Source organism: Callospermophilus lateralis, unplaced genomic scaffold, assembly GCF_048772815.1.
Source record: "Callospermophilus lateralis isolate mCalLat2 unplaced genomic scaffold, mCalLat2.hap1 Scaffold_89, whole genome shotgun sequence".
Lineage (NCBI taxonomy): Eukaryota > Metazoa > Chordata > Mammalia > Rodentia > Sciuridae > Callospermophilus > Callospermophilus lateralis.
The window spans coordinates 1,323,878-1,342,234 of NW_027517018.1; the positions used below are offsets into that span (position 1 = coordinate 1,323,878).

General features: G+C 38.8%; 2 pseudogenes; one reads left to right on the forward strand and one right to left on the reverse strand.

The window, feature by feature from the left end:
* The first annotated feature begins 7,247 nt into the window (after window positions 1–7,247).
* On the forward strand, window positions 7,248–8,030 carry LOC143641200 (N-alpha-acetyltransferase 38, NatC auxiliary subunit-like; annotated as a pseudogene).
* A 975-nt stretch (window positions 8,031–9,005) lies between these two features.
* LOC143390132 (transmembrane protein 88 pseudogene) lies at window positions 9,006–9,482 on the reverse strand (annotated as a pseudogene).
* Between the last annotated feature and the right edge of the window lie 8,875 nt (window positions 9,483–18,357).

An 18,357-nucleotide genomic window follows, 5' to 3' on the forward strand; every position in this document is an offset into this window, starting at 1 on the left:
GCTCCCAGCAAGATCAGGTATTATTGTTCCAATTTTCCTAGTCACAATTTTAATATTTTAAATAATGCTGATCCTCTCTCTCTCTTCTCTTTTGCCGACAATGGTAGATGAGGGTGGTTACATTTATCATTTCATAAGCAACAAGGAATTGAAACAGGATCACAAAAGAATAGAAGACTAAACAAGACCCAGGAAGTATATGCATTTGTGGCTAATTGCATTCATTGACAAGATATGGATTATTTTCCTTCAGGGAGAAGGTGGCTGTCTCTGTTGGAACAGAAAAATGTGGTTATTTGGGAAGAACACATTGAAAAGTATAAATATGTATTATATATATATATATAATGAATCATCAGCAAGGGAGATAGACACATGACAAGCCTTCAATTTTCAGAAATCTCTTGCACAATCTCTCTCTCTCTTCTTTCTGTCTTCCTAATGATTGATTTAATGTATGAACCCCTCCTCCCAATCCTTCAGCCAGCACCCTTGAGAATTCAGTCTTTTAAATATGTTCTCATTAGAGTCAATAATTCACCATGGCATATTATATAGTGCCCTGATTATCTATAAAGCTGTTCTTTCATGTTGTACATCCTGGGGTGCTCAAATAATTAATTTGACTAGCTATAAAGAACAATACCTTCTATTGTGAGTGGTAAAAAGTCTCTCCACAGAGGCAAATGTATAGACATGGCTGGGAGACAAGCTCTGCGGGAGAGTTTCTCAAAGAATTTTTATGTTAGTGTCAGGTAGTCCTGTGCTTGGACGTATATGAAGATATACAATAAAGTGTAACTGTGACTTGGAAGTAGTCCATTACCAGTTGATCTGAATACTTTAATTTGGCATTTTCTTCTTCTTCTTCTCCTCCCTCCTTCTCCTCCTCCTCCTCCTTCTCCTCTTCTTCTTCTTCTTCTTCTTCTTCTTCTTCTTCTTCTTCTTCTTCTTCTTTTTCTTCTTCGAGTAAGAGAACTCTCAAAATTAGTTAATTTGGTGTCATTAAGAACCTTTGCTTGAAGGGTGGGTGTGTTGGTGCACACAAGTAATCTCAGCTATTTAGGAAGCTGAGGCTAGAGGATTACAAGTTCAAGGCCAACCTGGGCAACTTAACTTGACCCTGTCTTAAAATAAAATTTAAAAAGGGCTGGAGATGCAGCTCAGAGGTAGAGTACTTGCCTGGGTTCCATCCCCAGTACGACAAATAAGCAATAAACCCCAACAGACTCTTGTTTAAAATAAAGCATTCCAAAGACATAAGACTTAGACCCAGGAGAAAATCCCAGCTAGTCTCACACAGACTCAGAATTGTTCAGGTTTTAAAATAGGTATTTGAGTGAAAGTTAAGATTTCAATCAATTCGTACTAAGGAAGGCAATATATATCCCATTTTGGCTTTTTAAGAAGGGGGATAATGATATGAACATCAACAGTTTGATTATTTCTAAGTGAAAATACTCCACTAACACTCCATTATTTCTGAGTAAAAAGACTCTAATATAGTTTGTGGCAAATGAATAACAATTCAGATACATTAAAAGAAAGAACCTTTTCAACTTTCATGGAGTAATTAAGAGGCCAGAGTTTCAGATTTTAATTCCAATTTTGCCAATAACTAACTAGTGGCCTTGAATGGGTCACTCAATTTAACCCAGTCTTAGTTTCTTAACTCCTTTAAAATAGAGATTAATTCCTCCCAACTCTGATATTCTGTATTTCTTTCTATGATCATTGCTTGATTCTCTAATGAATGAATTATTCATCAATTGGAATAGAAAAGTTCAATAAGCATTGCTTTGTTCCTTGAATAAATTTTAGGCAGCAGATATTTATGGGAGCTGAGAAATGGATGAACTATTATCAAAATATGTGTATTCACTTTAGATGGGAGAGTTCCCAGTTTGAAATTTTTGTTTGATTGGAAAATGACTTAGCAAACCCAAGCCAGAGTGTCTATCTATGAATTTCTAGGTCTTAGTATGAAAATTTAAATTGGAAACTGAGCAGTTCTTAAATTGAAAAACAAAACAAAACAGACCTTGAGTCCTAGTTACCACAAATGTAGCCACATTCACCAGCTGCAGGATGAAAGGTGTTGCCCCAAAGCTCAGATGTGCTGCAGTACAGCAGCCCTAGGCACCTGGGCAGAGTGCTGCCTGGTAACTCCAGGCATGCCCTTTGTCTCATCATTGGGTGCATCTTGAATGACAGCAAAGGGCTAAAAGCCTGAGAAAACCGAGATTGAACTTTCTTTCTTGGGAAAACTAAGTACCAACTCAACCAGATTGTACATTTATGTTTCTTTCCTGCCACCCAGCAGGCAATAAAGACATATTAAGTGATAGTCAAAATCAAGGGTTTGCATTTCTAAGTGTTTTATACATTCAAATTGTAGTGTGTATAAAATTTGTGTCCTTGTTATAAAATGATATTCTGTTGTAGGTAATATAGAGACTGTATTTTATAGACTGAAACAGTTCCTAAATTCAATTTTCGAGTCTTAGTGAAGAGGCAGTTTTTATTGCACATTTTATCCTATTTATCACTATAGGTCCTTTGTCTCCAGGCATATCAATCTGGGTACTATTCCTAAGAATTAATACAACTTTTTGGAGTTAATAAAACTGTGTTCCCACTGGTTTCCATTGCTGTTTTGTGCACAGTTCCCCACTGAGTATTTGATGAATTTCTACTCCTTGGGGGCACCAATTTTTGTGTGCATACACTGAGGATCCACATCTTGTCACAGGGAGGAAGATGATTTCCTCTGATAGCATTCTCCTGGCACCTGTGGAACTTATCACAGCCCTTTATTTGGCTGTTTCTGTTATGCTGGCAAGAGTCCAGAGCACCGGGAAAGAAAAGGTTGTGCTTTTACAGAGAACATTTTATTCCCTCTTGAGAAAAGGGAACATGACTCCATGTTAGGAAGAGAAATTCTTCATACAGATAAAGAGAATGAACATCCGCCTCCCTCTTTTAATAGTTAAAACACATTTAATGGTACTTTTGTGTTTTTATTTTCTTGAGGAGTTCAAATTGTTTTAGGAAATCTCTTTTCTTTCTTTCTTTCTTTTTTGGTACCTGGGATTGAACCCAGGGGTGCTTAACCACTGATCCCCATCCCCATCCCTTTTTTCTACTTTTTTGAGACAGGGTCTTGCTAAGCAGTTAAAGGTCTAAGTTACTGAGACTGGCTTAGAACTTGGGATTCTCCTGACTCAGCTTCCCAGGTCACTGGGATCATAGGTATGTGCTACCACACCCAACTGGAAATCTGATTTCTTCAAATCAGACCAGTCCCCATTTTGGGTGAAGAGAGATTATTTTTTCTCTCTTCCCAGAACTGAGTGGTGCAAAGGGATGAGATGGTGAGGGCAGATAGGAAGCAGGTAGTTGGAGGAAAGGTTTCTGAAGTAAAGGTCTCAGGTGGGATGTAAACTGGACTTTTTCTCTGCAGGGGGCCCGAGAGAGGGACGAGAGTTATCAAAGACTGATCAGGTGAAGTATCTGATCTATTGTATGGGAATCTTGCTATTAAATCCTCACAAATTCACATCCTTTGAAAAGGACTAGGGCAAATCCTCAGTTTACCATCATCATATTTATCATTCCTCATTTGGAAATCTGAACTTCTTTATGAGAACTATACATCTCCAAATGTAAGGACTGTTCTATTTTATTTTCTAAAAAAGATTATTTTTTTAATTACCCAGAGCACTGGATATGTGCCTAGTTACACTGTCGGTGCTTAATAAATACTTTATAAATTAACTGATCCACTTCTTGTAGATAGAGGTGCACTGATTCCAATTTTGCAGTTCATAAAAGCTCCAGGAAAAACCCTGCCCACCAGATGAGGGGCAATATAATTTTTGGCTTAACATCTCTATGATGAAAACACAGATTTATTTATAATCAAAGCAGAGAACAATTTGTTTGTTCTTTGTTTTCTCTTGACTCTGTTAGTCCAGATGCTCACAGTGCAGAGACTTGCCCTCCAATATCCATTCTCCATATTTATATTCTTTAGTAATTCAACTCCAACTTTTTTGTGTTTGTTTGCAGGACTCATGTCATACCAGAATACACATTACAATCCCTAGCTTCCCTTATGGTTAGATGTGGCCACATGATTCAGTTCATGTAAGTGAAAGTGTAACTTTTAGATAGTGTTCTGAATGGGAGGGGAAAAGTCTTTCTTCTTTCTTTTTTTTTATTTTATTTTCTGGAATGTGAATGTAATGGCTGGAGCTCCAATAGCTGTCATGGACCATTCTTTTTTGGAAACCATGCATGCAGAACAAGGTAGAAGAAGTTGAACATCCTGAACCATGGAGTTTCCATATTATCTCTGGTTTCCTGGTCTCCCTGCCTACAGACTTCTTCATTATAGGGATCTAAGTATTTTGTTAATCCAGTTTTGTTTGGGGCTTTAATCTGGTCAGAATCTGTTTTAACCAATTCTGTCCTCTGAACAAGCAGTCTGCTTCAGTTATCAACCATGAATATATTGTATAAAACAAGATGTACTTGCTTTATGCATCCCATAAATTCCTGAACCTCTTTTCAGTAAGTTTGAAGGTCTTTAAAATATAATTTTAGTGGTTGTACTTTAAAGAAGCTAAACCAAAAATTGTTCTATAGAGTATTTACCTTCTTTTGTTATGAGAATGTTTTATATGTCAAATCTTGGAACAGAAAAAAAGAATATTAGTGAAACTGTTAGGAACTGAATAAAATCTATAGTTCTTTATTAGTTTTGTGCCAATGTTCCTTTCTTCAGTTTGATAATGGAACCATGTTTATGTAAAATGCTAAAGTTGGGGTTATCTAGTTAAAGGGTATATGGAAACTAGGTACAGTCTTTTATTATGATAAAAAATACATGATTAATTGTTTACTATTTAAGATATTTTTAAGTGTACAGTTCTGTAGTATTAAGTACATTCACATTGTCCTACAACCATCACCACCAACCATTTCTTGAAATTTTCTCATTCCCAAATAGAAAATCTGAACCTATTGGACCCTAACTCCCCAGTCCTTCCCATCCCCCAAACCTTGGCAACTGCCATTTTATGTCCATCTCTGTGAGTGGGACTACACTAGGCACCTCATATAAGTGAAATCATACATCATTTGTCCTTTATGTTGCTGGTTTACTTCTCTTAGTATAAGAGAAATCTTGAAGGTTCAACCATGTTTGTAGCATGTGTGTGTAAGAATTTTCTTTTTAAGGCTGAATAATATTCCCTTGAAAATGCATATTATGTTTTGATTATACATTCATCTCTCAATATGAAATGTATTTACTTATTTATTTTTGTGGTACTGGGGATAGAACCCAGGGACTCAGACATGCTATGTTGATATGAATGTTGAAGGACACAGATAGCATCCTTCCAGAAGACATTTACGTTCTCATCTCTGGAACCTATGAATGTCACATAATATGTGGCAAAAAAAAAGGATTTTGAAGATATAATTGATTTAAGATATTGAGATGAGGCAATCACCCTGGGTTTTTTGGATAGCCTTGCATGCAGTCAGACGAATCCTCATGAGAAGGAGGCCTAGAGAGACTTGAGGCAGGAGAGGAGGAGACATAGATGAGAGTGATATGGACACACGCCAAGGGATGCCCACAGTCCCCAGAAGCAGGAAGAGATGGAAGTGTGTGCTCCCCAAGAGCTTCTGGAGGGAGTGTGACACTTGATGTTGGTCCCTGACTCTGATTTTAGACTTCTGACTTCCAGAAATGTGAGAGAATAAATAAATGTTGTTTTAATCCACCAATTTTTAATAAATAATTTGTTATAGCAGGCACAGGAAAATAATATACAATAGAAAAATTAGTTGATGTTTTATTAACATAATACCAACTGTTCAGCTGATGAGATATAATTTACATAGACATATGATGCTTAAGACTAATTTTTCTTTATCTTATTTAGAATCATTGAATTAATACGCCTCAGAATGTCTGTGCTTGTTATAATAGTCTTAACGTATATTTTTCCTGACTTGAAAAATGATACATATTAGATGCAGAAAACTTAAAAAATATGGAAAAGTATGAAGAATTAAATAAAACATCACCTACAATTTTAGCACCCAGTTCAGACGACACTTAGATACACTTCAGTCAAGTCTTTGTTTTTGATATACAAACTACATTTTTATCTTATAAATATAGTATTTATTTGTCTTTCCTCTATCAAATCCTGGACCAACCACTTTTCCCCGACTGCCTTGGGAGGTATAGGAAAAGGAATGAGCATCAAAGGCAAGATAAGGGAGAAAGAAAGTGAGGCAGAGACAAACTACATTTAAATTAACAGCCCGAATTCAGCTTGTGTTTAAAATGCATTTATGGATAAAATGATATTTTATATATGAAATTATTGCCCATGAACTTTTGTGGGTATAGTGAACTGAATCAGCTGAATTCTGTATATGATGACTAAACTCACATGATGGAGAAAAATGTTAATTATTCCTTGTTTTCTGTCTCTAAAAATTTGTATTTTAGGTTAATTTGTGACAAAATTGTGATATCATGGTATATAATTACACATTTTTAAGTTTTATTTAAAGAGAGAATTTTTAATATTAATTTTTAGTTTTCGGTGGACATAACATCTTTGTTTGTATGTGGTGCTGAGGATCAAACCTGGGCTGCACACATGCAAGGCGAGCGTGCTACCACTTGAGCCACATCCCAAGCCCACATTTTTAAGTATTACTATTCTGTTTTTTCACATATCAGAATCCCGTTTCCATATTGTTGGTACTTTTTCCTGAACATGATTTGAAAAGGTCATATAATATTCTGATCTATATTTTAGCCAGTTCTCACATTTCAATTTTTTATTTAAATCATTTCCACTTCTCATTGTTATAATCAGTACTCTGGAGAATAACCTTGCACATAATGATTTTGAGTACATTCTGAAGTTTTTTTGTGAATTGTTCATTCTATGTAGTTCATCAGTTTTTCTCTTAAGGGGCTTTTGTTTTTTTTTTTTTTCTCTTTTCCTCTTTTCTTGCAGTGTTAGGGATTGAACCCAGAGCCTTGTGCATGCTAGGCAAGTGCTCTGCTATGAACTGTATTCCCACATCAGCCCCATGGTGTTTGGTTTGATTTACTAATTTATATAATGTATAAATATTTTAAATGTCAACATAAACAGATTTTTATCGGGAGCGCTCGCGAGATCTCAGACCACCGGACCCCGAAAGGTTTTTAGGAAGTTTAAGGGCCCAGAGGGGCCCGTGGGGCAAATGGCTGGAGCTGGGCCGACCATGCTACTATGAGAGGAGAATGGATGTTGCAGCCGGCGACAAAGCAGTTCCAGCGCTGGGGTTAGCACGGACTTGGGTTCTGGGATTGAGGGGCAGTCGGGCAGCAAGATGGGGGGGGGGACGAGGGAGGGGAACTGCAGCTCCCGGCAGCCTCTGGGCTTCTGAGTGCCCCGTGGGTTGCTGGGAGCTGTGGTTTCGCAGACAGTCGGGCAGCAGAGACTGCAAGGTCTGAGTGTATTCCGCCCGGAGCAGGACTCGGATGGGGAGCGCGAGGACTCGCCGGCTGCGCGTGCCCGGCAGCAATTAGAGGCGCTGCTCAACAAGACTATGCACATTCGAATGACAGATGGACGGACACTGGTCGGCTGCTTCCTCTGTACCAACCGCGACTGCAATGTCATCCTGGGTTCGGCGCAGGAGTTCCTCAAGCCGTCGGGTCAGTGCCCAGGGGATGCACACCCGCTTGGGAATGTGGCAGAAGTTCACGCAAGGCATTTTCCCTCAGGGCCTGACAGCACTCCTTGTTTTGTGGGGCGTGTTTTCGTGGCTCAGAAGGGGCGGGACCGAGTTTGACCTGCCTCCCTGATGCTCTGACCCTTCTTTCCAGATTCCTTCTCTGCCTGGGAACCCGTGTGCTAGGCCTGGCCATGGTACCAGGACACCACATCGTTTCTATTGAGGTGCAAAGGGAGAGCCTTGCAGGGTCTCCGTATCTCTGACCATAATTAGGCATGTCTTTCAAACCTCATTAAACTTATGACTGATGTGCGCTGTGTCTGTGTGTAGCTTCGATGCCAGGACAGAGAATACACCCAACCCCTAGAAACGGGGGTTCATCTGAGGCCAAGAGCATTTTCAATCCTCCCCCAACCTATGCCCAGGGGTGCCAAAATTTCCCTTCAGTTCGAGGTTGGGGATGGGAACATGCTGTAAACCAACAGAACCTGGGGTGGACCCTCGCATCTTCCCTCCCATGCTCCTGCTCCAGAATTGTGGCGGGAAGGGGTGTCATCCTGCTCCGGAAGGCCCATTGTTTCCCGCCCCGGCCTGGCAACACTGAGTTCCTCTATGCTGGGGTCAGAGAACGGGCTCGGTCCCCAAGGGGAACCGGGTAGGCGGGGGTGAAACAAGGCCGCCTCTGCTATTGATGTGGAGGTGACTTTGGGGTCAGGGACAGAACTCTGGGGTCTAACCGGGAAGAATGGATAAATGCAATAAGGAAATGCCAGGAGGCTGAAGGATGCTTCCCGCCTGAGTATTTGTAATGTCAAGAACTCGTTTCCTGCTCCTGGGCACCCCTCTGCTCACAGCACACTCCTGTTCATAAGTTCTTTATTGGTGTGTTTTTCTTCACCTCCAGCATTGCCCCTCAGCCCTGTAAAATTCTAGAGGAGCTGAAGCTGAAAAGGATGGCACAGGTTCAGTTGTCCTGATCACGTTAAGGGAGTGGGAAGGAGGGTGTGCAGGGTCCAGCCCAGATATTCACGATTCAAATGTGGGTAGTCACAGGAAAGCAGTTTTTCCGCGGCATGGGAGTTTTCGCCAGCACTGGGGTCCAAAAATGTTGCTGTCCCCCAAATGGATGCTAGAACCAGGCTCAGGTAGGGGTGGGGGTAGGGAAGAAGATCCTGGCTTTGAGTCCTTGGGCCCCACGGGAAGGGAGGACGGCACTAGTGTTCTTGACTAGAGGCTCCTCAGACCCAAACCTTTCCCCGAGTAGGAACGGCTTGGGACCCTGGTGAGCCCCGGGTTTGCCGCGGCTGCGGGCTCCTCGGCGCCGATAGAGGGCCCGGCTGTAAGGCACGAGACAATCGGCCAGGTGGAGGCGTAGACAGGCGGTGGTAGCTGGCCAGGGCAAGCACGAGCAGTGGAACGAGGAGTAGGAATCCGGTGACCAGCAGTGCGGTGAAGCCCAGGTCCCGTAGGTGCGCGGTGCAAGGGGGTGCTTGAGAGCGCAGGAACTGGGAATGGCAGAGGAAGCCGAAGCCTAGCATGGTGACAGCGGGTAGTAAGATGGTCCCCAGCACCAGCGCAAGCAGGAGTAGATTGAAGGCAGCCACCATTAGGTTCTGAGCAATTACCAGCACAGCGCAGGCCCAGCAGTCCAGGGGATCGCGGGGCTCTGGGCTGCCACCAAGAACCGGTCACTGTGCCCCGGGGACATCCGCCATGGCCTGGCTCTGAAAAGGCTTTTTTTAAATTTTATTTTTTGGTACTAGGGATTGAACCTAGGGGTACTTTACCACTGAGCTACACCTCCAGTCCTTTTTATTTTTCATTTTGAGACAAGGTCTTGCTAAGTTGCTGAGGGCTTTGCTAATTTGCTGAGACTGGTCTTGAACTTGGAATCTTCCTGCCTTAGTCTCCAGAGTTGCTGGAATTAAAGGCATGCACCATCATGCCTGGCTCAGAACAGGTAATTTCTAAACAGAAGAAACACAAACAGCCAAAAATTGTGAAGGCATGATCAAGTTCATTCCTAATCAGGAAAATGCCAATTTGAGATACCATTCCATACCATCAGATGGCATACAGGGGGAAAAACCAAGAAATTTAGTCGTTATAATATTTTACAAGGTATACATGCATCAAATTATCACATTGTCTACTTTCAATAAATACCATCTTTATTTGTCAATTAAATATTTTAAAGCTAAACAAACCAGACAATACTATATTTTGACAAGGATTTGGAATGATGAGAACATAAATATCTTTCTGGTGACTGTCTAAATCAACACAGTCACTTTGGGGAACATTTAACACAACCTGGACAAGTTGAAGGCACATACGTATTCTACATATCAGAAGTCCATTCTCACGTGAGTGGAAAACTCTTGAACACATTCATCAGAATATGTGGTCAAGAATTTTCAAGGCAGCCTTACCTGCAATAAAAAAATACAAATGTTCAAGAAGAGCGGATGGAATAAGTCAGTTGTGTTGTCTTATTACAAAAGAATACCATATAGTAGAAAAAGTAATAAAAATACAACTATTCCCTATAACATGGATGAATCTCAAAAGCATAATGATGAGAATTAAAAAACCAAACATGTCACAATGTATACACAGCATTATTTCACTTTTATAAAATTTAAAGCCAGACAAAAAAAATTACACATACATAAACACTGGAATGCAAGAAAATCATTATTACTGCAAAATACAGGGCAGTAGTTACTTCTGGGAGGAACCCACAGGAGTTTCAAAGGAATTGGTGTTTATTTGCATGGGAATACATAAACTTTTGTTTTATTTTTAAATTATTATTTAAAATGTACATGTGTGTTATAATATTCTTTTTATGTGTAGTATACTTTAAAATACATAAAGAGAGACAGAGGTCAAATTATGCGCTATCTTACTTTTTGGAGATATGATTATTTTTAGAGGATTCCAAAGATTTACAAAACCCCGAGAGCTCATTAAAGCTGGATAAAAATGCACAGGCAACAATAATTGTTTCTGTTTACCAATAACCCATTTAGAAACTATCACTTCAAGAATACATAGTTGCCAATATCAATAAAATCCTTAATTTTCCCACGAATAACCTGACAATGAGTGTGTAACATTTGCATGAACATCACTCATTTGCATGTGAGCGTTTACTACAGGGTGTGAAGTTCTGAATGTGTGCAGAGAAGTACTTGTTGACCTCTAGAAATCAGCTCTGAACCTTCTGTCTCATCTGTCCTCCAAGCCTAATGAGGAGGAACACAGATCTGGTTGGTGGGTGCACATGTACTGATTGTCCCTTTTTCTGGAGGGCAGGGCTTTTGAGACTTCATCTTTGTCTACAAGTGCCATGATATCATATAGTGACCCCAAGTCTTTTTCTTCCACTAAGCTTGGCCACTTCTCCATCTTTCCTTGGGCCCTCTCCTGCCTTAGCTGTCTTTACCTTAGATACCATTTTTATGATGGGTAAATGTGTTTTCTCTGTCCATGGATGTCCCTGGGGCCCTCTTCTCTAGTACTGGAGATTATGGCATTCCATCCCCCTGAAATGGCAAGCTTTAGTGTTTAGGGCTTGTCATGTCGGTGAGGGTGAAGGAGGGTGATGAGGGTTGTGGGAGGTGAGGGTGGAGGAGTGTGGTGGGACAAGGATGAATGAGGACTGATGATTTGCTGTGGGCGGAACATATTCTTTGATGCTTGCCACTTGTATATAGCATACAAAAGGAGATCCCCAGTGGGTCCAAATTAGCTTGCTAGAGTCCTGAAGATGATGTAGCTTCAGTTAATAATAAATTGTTTTTCCTTCTTTGATACCTTAAAGAAAAAAAAAGAGATAATTCTGCCAAGGCAGAGTTCTTTTCCACTAACATCTCATCCATTTTTTTCTAGTGATTTTATGTTCCTGAATAGGAAGATGAACAATTGTAAAGATGTTCTCCAAATTAATTAAAAATTAAATGAAATTTTAGTAACTGTGCCAACCAGTTATGTATTTATCTTAATGATCTTACCAAATTGCTTATCTTGGGAAAAAATGTAAAGTAATGTCCAGAAAGTACAGAGGATACAAGAAAGATAAGGGAATTTTGCTAGAATTTATGAGCATCTACTCCAAATCCACAAAAACTAAAACAGTGGTACTGGCCTAGAGATGGATAATAGGTCAATGAGCACAATAAAAGTCCTAGAAACTACACATTCCTATGTGTATTTAATGTATGATAACAGAGAGCATTTAAGATTAATGAGAAATTTAAACAACAAATATCACAATTGGAAGACACTTGGGGAAAAAAAACAGTTCACATAACTACCTACAACTATAGTAAAAAAGAAATACCAAGTAGTTAGCTATACAGTCCCTATCAATTGAAGGAGGAAAAGATAAAACGTATGTACAGTCTTAAAGCAAGGGTGATATTCCTTAGCATATTGCTAATGTCTGACTAGATGAGAGGAAGGATGAACAGATTTGACTTGACACAAATTAAAAACATACGGATGGAAAAAGAGGCCAAAAATAAAGGTAAAGTTCCAGAAATAAACTGGAAGACATATTTATAAAGGGAGATAATGACCATAATATATTCAAGAGATTGAAACAAAACAGAAAAGAAAAAAGAAAGAAAAATAACCCATGAGGAAAAAAAAGGATAAAGTTAATTTTCGGGCAAATCATAGTTTTGGGTAGAGGGGAGGATATGACCACTAGTATATTTATTAACTTCCCCAAGTGTTTCTTATGAACTCTCCACTCTCCATTAAGTGAGACTCACAAGGGAAGAAATGAATTATTCCTTTCATCCTCTTGACAAATGCTTCTCATTTATATTCAAAGTCTTCAGAAACAGTTGACACATTGTCATGATTTTATAATCTTCATGCTGAAGACTTACCATTTTCTCCTCCCTAGGCTCCAGGTCTGTTAATACCAAATTTCTTGTCAACATTTTGCTTTGAATATCTTGTAATTATTTGAAATATGCAAAGTCCAATTCTTTGTTGACAGATACTTGACATGAGTTTTCTATAAGTCAAATTAGGGTTCCATGTTGTATTTGTTATTTATTGCTACTTAACAAATTACCACAACATTTAGCAGCTTAAAACACAGTTTCTGTGGGTTAGGAATTTGGATACAGCTCAGCTAGGTGCCTGTGCTTCAAGATGGCTCACTCACAAGGCTGAAGTCAAGGGACTGGAGCCGAAGTCTCATTTGAAGGCTAGCCCAGCAGGAGAGCATATGATGGCCTCCAAACTCACTCACATGTTTGTTGGTGGCATTCAAGTCCTCGTAGACTGTTGGGCTGAGATTTCCCTCAGTTCTTTGTGAAGTGGGCATCTCTATAAGTCAACTGAACAGCACAGCAGCTGGATTTCCTCAGAATGAGTGAGAGCAGGAAAAGACACCTGAGGTAGAAGATGCAATGTTCTTGTAATCTACTACCAGAACTCATTTCCATCATTTTTGAGTATTCAGTTGATCAGAAGTGAGCAGACAGGTCTATCTGACACTCAAGGCGAGGGTATTCCATAGGGCACAGATACCAGGAGGTGAGGGCCATTGGAGACCATCTTGGAGGCTGCCTATCACAGTGCTGAGGTATTCATATGAACTGGTGACCCAGGCATGGTTTGGAGTTCAAGCAGATGAGTTGAGTTGGGCATTAAAATGTTCAAAAGCATCTGCCAGAACAGTGCAGAGGCAGAAACTCATGGTCAAGGGTGACAGAGTGGGTACAAGTTGAAATTTAGGGTTCAGAACTGCTATAAGAAAACAGTTTGGATGTTAAATCTAAACCAACATGAGAACCATGGCTCAGGCAAGCAGAACCCCAGCACAACACAGCTGTGGTTCGACTGATTTCAGAACAGATAAGGAAGGTTTATGGGCAGCGATTGGATGGTGTGGGCCAAGAGATACAAATAGTTCTGATGGAAATTGTGCATGTGTTATTGCTTATCATAGGGATCTCTGTTCCTCATGAAGGGAATTTTTCAGAGCTCTTATATTTATTATCTTTCCTTCTGAACCTAATTCTTCATCTCAGATTCTGAGATTTTGAGAGGGGCATCCTAATTCTCCTTAGGGCTTGATTGGTCCCAAACTCTTTGGCTCTTCTCTCTCTTTTCTTCTCTCTTATTTACTTCATCTCAAATAATTGTTAGGGAAAATATATATGAAAGCATCAGCCGTTATCTGTGGAACTCAGGTAGATTATACAATCATTCATTCCATAAATATTAGCTGTGCACCTAGGCAAATATCAGGTTGGATCTGTGCTGACTAGCAGGGTAGCCATAGGCCACATGTGGCTATTGAGTATTTGAAATGTGGCTGGTGTAACTGAAGAACTGAAATTTTAATTATCTTCAAGTTTTAGTTATTTTAAGTTACAAAGGGTGCAGTGCAATGCATTTTTCTGTTAAAAAAATCTGTTGAAAACTAAAGCAAATCATTTTGGTAGGGCTACATTTATCATCTACATTTAGATATGCTCTAAGTGTAAAACACACTGGATTTTAAAGACAGTATGAGAAAATAATTTTATACTGATTACATGTTAAAATGATTAATGATTTTGACATATTGTATTAATCAAAATGTATTATTAAAATCATCTATTTCTTTTTACTTTTTAAATGTGGATACTGGACACTCTTTAATTATATACATGAATTGTTATATTACTATTGGACAGCATAAGGTTGAAGTGTTATTTAGTTATAGTCTTAAAATTTCTGGGTACTATAAGGTTCTTATAGTCTGAAAATATCTTTATAATCCCCCCCCCCACTCTCTTTAGGATATATTTCCACAGTTGTTAACTTAAATGATATCCATGATGAAAAATTTTGTTTAATGCTGAAAAGAACTTAGAAATAAAATCTTTTTAAATTTTTTTTTATCTTTTAGATTTCTGTCTACTTCTTTAGAAATTCTCAATTTACAGCTGAGCATCAACAGGATTTTCTAATACTACTGAGAAGATGTGGTGGCATTTGCTACAGAGTAGAAATTGTGTTTGATGCTTCCTTCTAAACTTGCCAATGAATTTCAAGAATCATATGCTTGAGATTTGAACAAATTACCAGTAGATGGTGACCTTGCAACTTTTCCACAGCTAGGACTTCTAGACTGGCTTGACTTTTCTAAGACTATAAACTTTATGCTACCAAATATTGAAAAATTATATGTTGAATGGTTACAAAATTAAATTCACTTTGTTATTATATGTGAATATTGTCAATATTTTTCGTGTGCCACCATGAAATCTGTGGCTTATGAACACACACACAAGTCTCTTTCTTCTTATTTCCCAGTTAAATGATACTTTTCTGTTGCCTTGGCCTCTCATTGATTCTTTGTGAAGACTTTGCTAAGCATCTGCCTCATCTCTGTCTAGTTCTAGGGAGGGCCTGGGTAGTTCACCCTGCAAACTCTGCCTATCACCATGGTGGTCCCATGGAAGGCTTTCTGGATCTCAACTTATCCTTTTACAAACATCTTCCCTTCACCCTGTTCTCTCCATGGGAACATAGAATCTTCTGGGTTGCTTACTTGAGACTCGGGGGTTGGTCACCTCTCTTCTTTGGCTGTACCTCTGTACCTTCTTATTACTGTTGGTCCTGCCCCATGTTGGCACAGAGAACCCTGCCAGAGGATTCCTCCCAGGAAACCAAATGGGAAGTAAGGTAGGTACACATCTGCCTCAGCCTTCCTCGAAAATATGTGCTAACTCTTCACTGTCAGTCTGTAGCTCAAGCACTGGAGGAAGGACCCCAGGACTCATGTACCCTATCTCCTCTCACCTTTCCTAACTTTTTCCCTCTGACTGCTGCTCTCTTCACGGCCCCCAGCCCAATCTCTCTCTGCCTTCTCCCTTTGACTGGATGGAAGCACTTTGGTTTTGTGTTCCTTTCACTCTGGATGTTATTTCCCTTAAGTCATATGTCTGTCCTACACAACCCCAGCATTATAGCTAAGCCTTAAAACAGGTGGAGATGGGAAGAAGACTGATTTACTGCTAAGAGTAGTCTAATCAGTGAAGATTTTAAAAATATCACACATAATCCAAATATACTTTCACATAATTTTCTAAAGTGTGCAAGGAACAGAAATGTCACTTTGAACCCTCTTTGGGTGAAGGAAAGATAAGAATTTATGTCCAAAATAGTATTAAAAGAACTTTTAAACTTTTTTTTTTTTTTTTTTTTTAGTATTTGCATCTGTGTGGTAGCTATAAAATTCTTTCTCTTGGTCAGTAGTATTTTGTAGCCTCTCTGCTGCATGAGGTCACAGCTTGCCCAAAGAATCAAAACCTTTCTTTTCAGTTTAGAAAACTAGATATTCAGCTTATCTAAATGGGCTGTCTCTATCCCCTACAGATATAATTATAATAAGATCTCGTTCTCAGCTTTCCCTAAGTTGAAACTAAAATTGCAGGTCAAATATATTTCTACTTCTCAATCACTCTTTCTTCCCAAGACCTTTCTTTTTCTAGGAAAAAGATTGTGGGGCATGAATGAGATGTACATGATGGCTCATGATTTAGACTGTGATCTCCCTATAAGATCCTATTTTCTCTGATTCTGTCTTAGTTAATGAATGCACACATGAAATCTTTGACTGAAATCTTCCATCCAGAAAAGTGGTTAAATCCTGTAGCATCTACCAAAAATATTAGGCTTAAATTTGTTTTTTTTTCTCTCACAACATTAAGATATATTTTAAATCAGCAATAGGTTTCTTTTTAAATTTTATTTATTTATTTTACTGATGCCATTATAATTCTACATAATAGTGGGATTTGTTGTTACATATCAGTACATACACAACACATAATTTGGTCAATTTAGGTGAACAATAGTTTTCTTCCTTTTACCAGCATCACAGAATGAAACATGGCAATAGTAATACACAGTGTCTAGAATCTGGTTTGCTGAGCACTACTCCGGTTCTGGAATCAGGATAAAAGGATATAGTACAGTCCTGCCATCATTACAACGCATCTTTGAGCAGCTCATTTCATTTTACTGGGCTCCAAATTCCTCTCTCTATAAAATACAGAGTTATGTTAACTTTTTTCCTAAGGTTTTTACTTTGATAGATATCTGTGATTCTAATATCTAGAGAAGGAAAGTGACCACATACTAAAAAAAATACCCCCCCAAAAAAGACAAGGAAACATTTCCACCAGCTACCCCCACTTTAACTGTGCCCTTATACATTTCCCGCCAAACCAACAAGGGATACAGACTGTCTGGCAGAGTCACTAGGACAAAGGATTAAAGGAAGAAAAAAGGATCCAGATGTTTCCATTTGGGGTAATTGAATTTTCAGACACATCTAATTCAGATGAGCTGTAGCCATGAACAATTGAGCCAAAGACATAAAAGTGAATCTTATAATTCAACTGGGTTTTCATGACACCACTTCCCATTCAGTGGTCTAATTGATATTATCCCCTCACATGCCTGTGATGACATGGTAGGAGTCAAGGGGAAGGACAACCTTAATCAAAAGGCAAATTAAAACCTCTGGGCCCCCAGTGGTTTCACAGCAGAATTTATTGCATGCCCACTGAGTATTATTTTAAATGAGATGAGAAAGGGATAAAAAAAAATAAGGATTATGGTCTTGCAAAAAGTTCTCAGTTTAGTTGAAGAAAACATGTGCACAATAAAAAAGCTTTATGAACTTTAAAAAGTCATATGAATAACAAATACCTTCGCTTGCACATTAAATGTTTCCTTTAATCCTTCAAGTTTAGACTCATATAAGTTTAATGAATTCAACCAAATCTTGCATCTCCCAGAGAAAATTTAATCTTTATTTATTAAGTCTTTTAAATGTCATGGTAGACTTTCAATTTTAGGAAATAAATAAGAAATCAGAGCCAGAAATAGACAGGGTGAGTATATAATTTATAATTCAAAACTTTTGAGAGTCAAAGGGGCGCTTTTAAAAAAATTTGTTTTAATTAGTTATACATGACAGCAGAGTGCATTTCAACTCATTGTATATAAATGGAGCGCAACTTCTCTGGTTGTACATGATGCAGAATCACACCATTTATGCAATCACACATGGACATAGGGTAATAATGTTTGTTCATTCTACCATCTTTCCCACCAAAGGGTCACTTTTAATAATTTTAATTATAACAGGCTTAACCTGAGACTATTTGGGGTGAACTAGGAAATATGGCTGCCCTTTCAATAGGGAAAATAAATTGTCTAAGTTGACATCATTGATATGAGCTTTACTGAGAGTCAGAATATTGGAGCAAAATGAGAAATGGCATTCCATAACCTGCTTAGTTAAATGTTTCAGCCAAACTCCTCTCCTGCCTGGAAAATTTGAGGTGATCTCTGTCATCTACTTTTCCCTATATCCATTTTCTTAGATGAGCTTTGTTTGGAAGGGTGTATACAAAAGTTTAAGGTATGACCGTGTTTAGGAATTGGTTGCTGGTGTTGACAAATGAACTTGAGTGTGACTGACAATCCTTAGGTATGTCACTGGGCACTATGGGATAAGTTGCCAAATACATCGTAAAAACAGTGAGTTGAGATTTA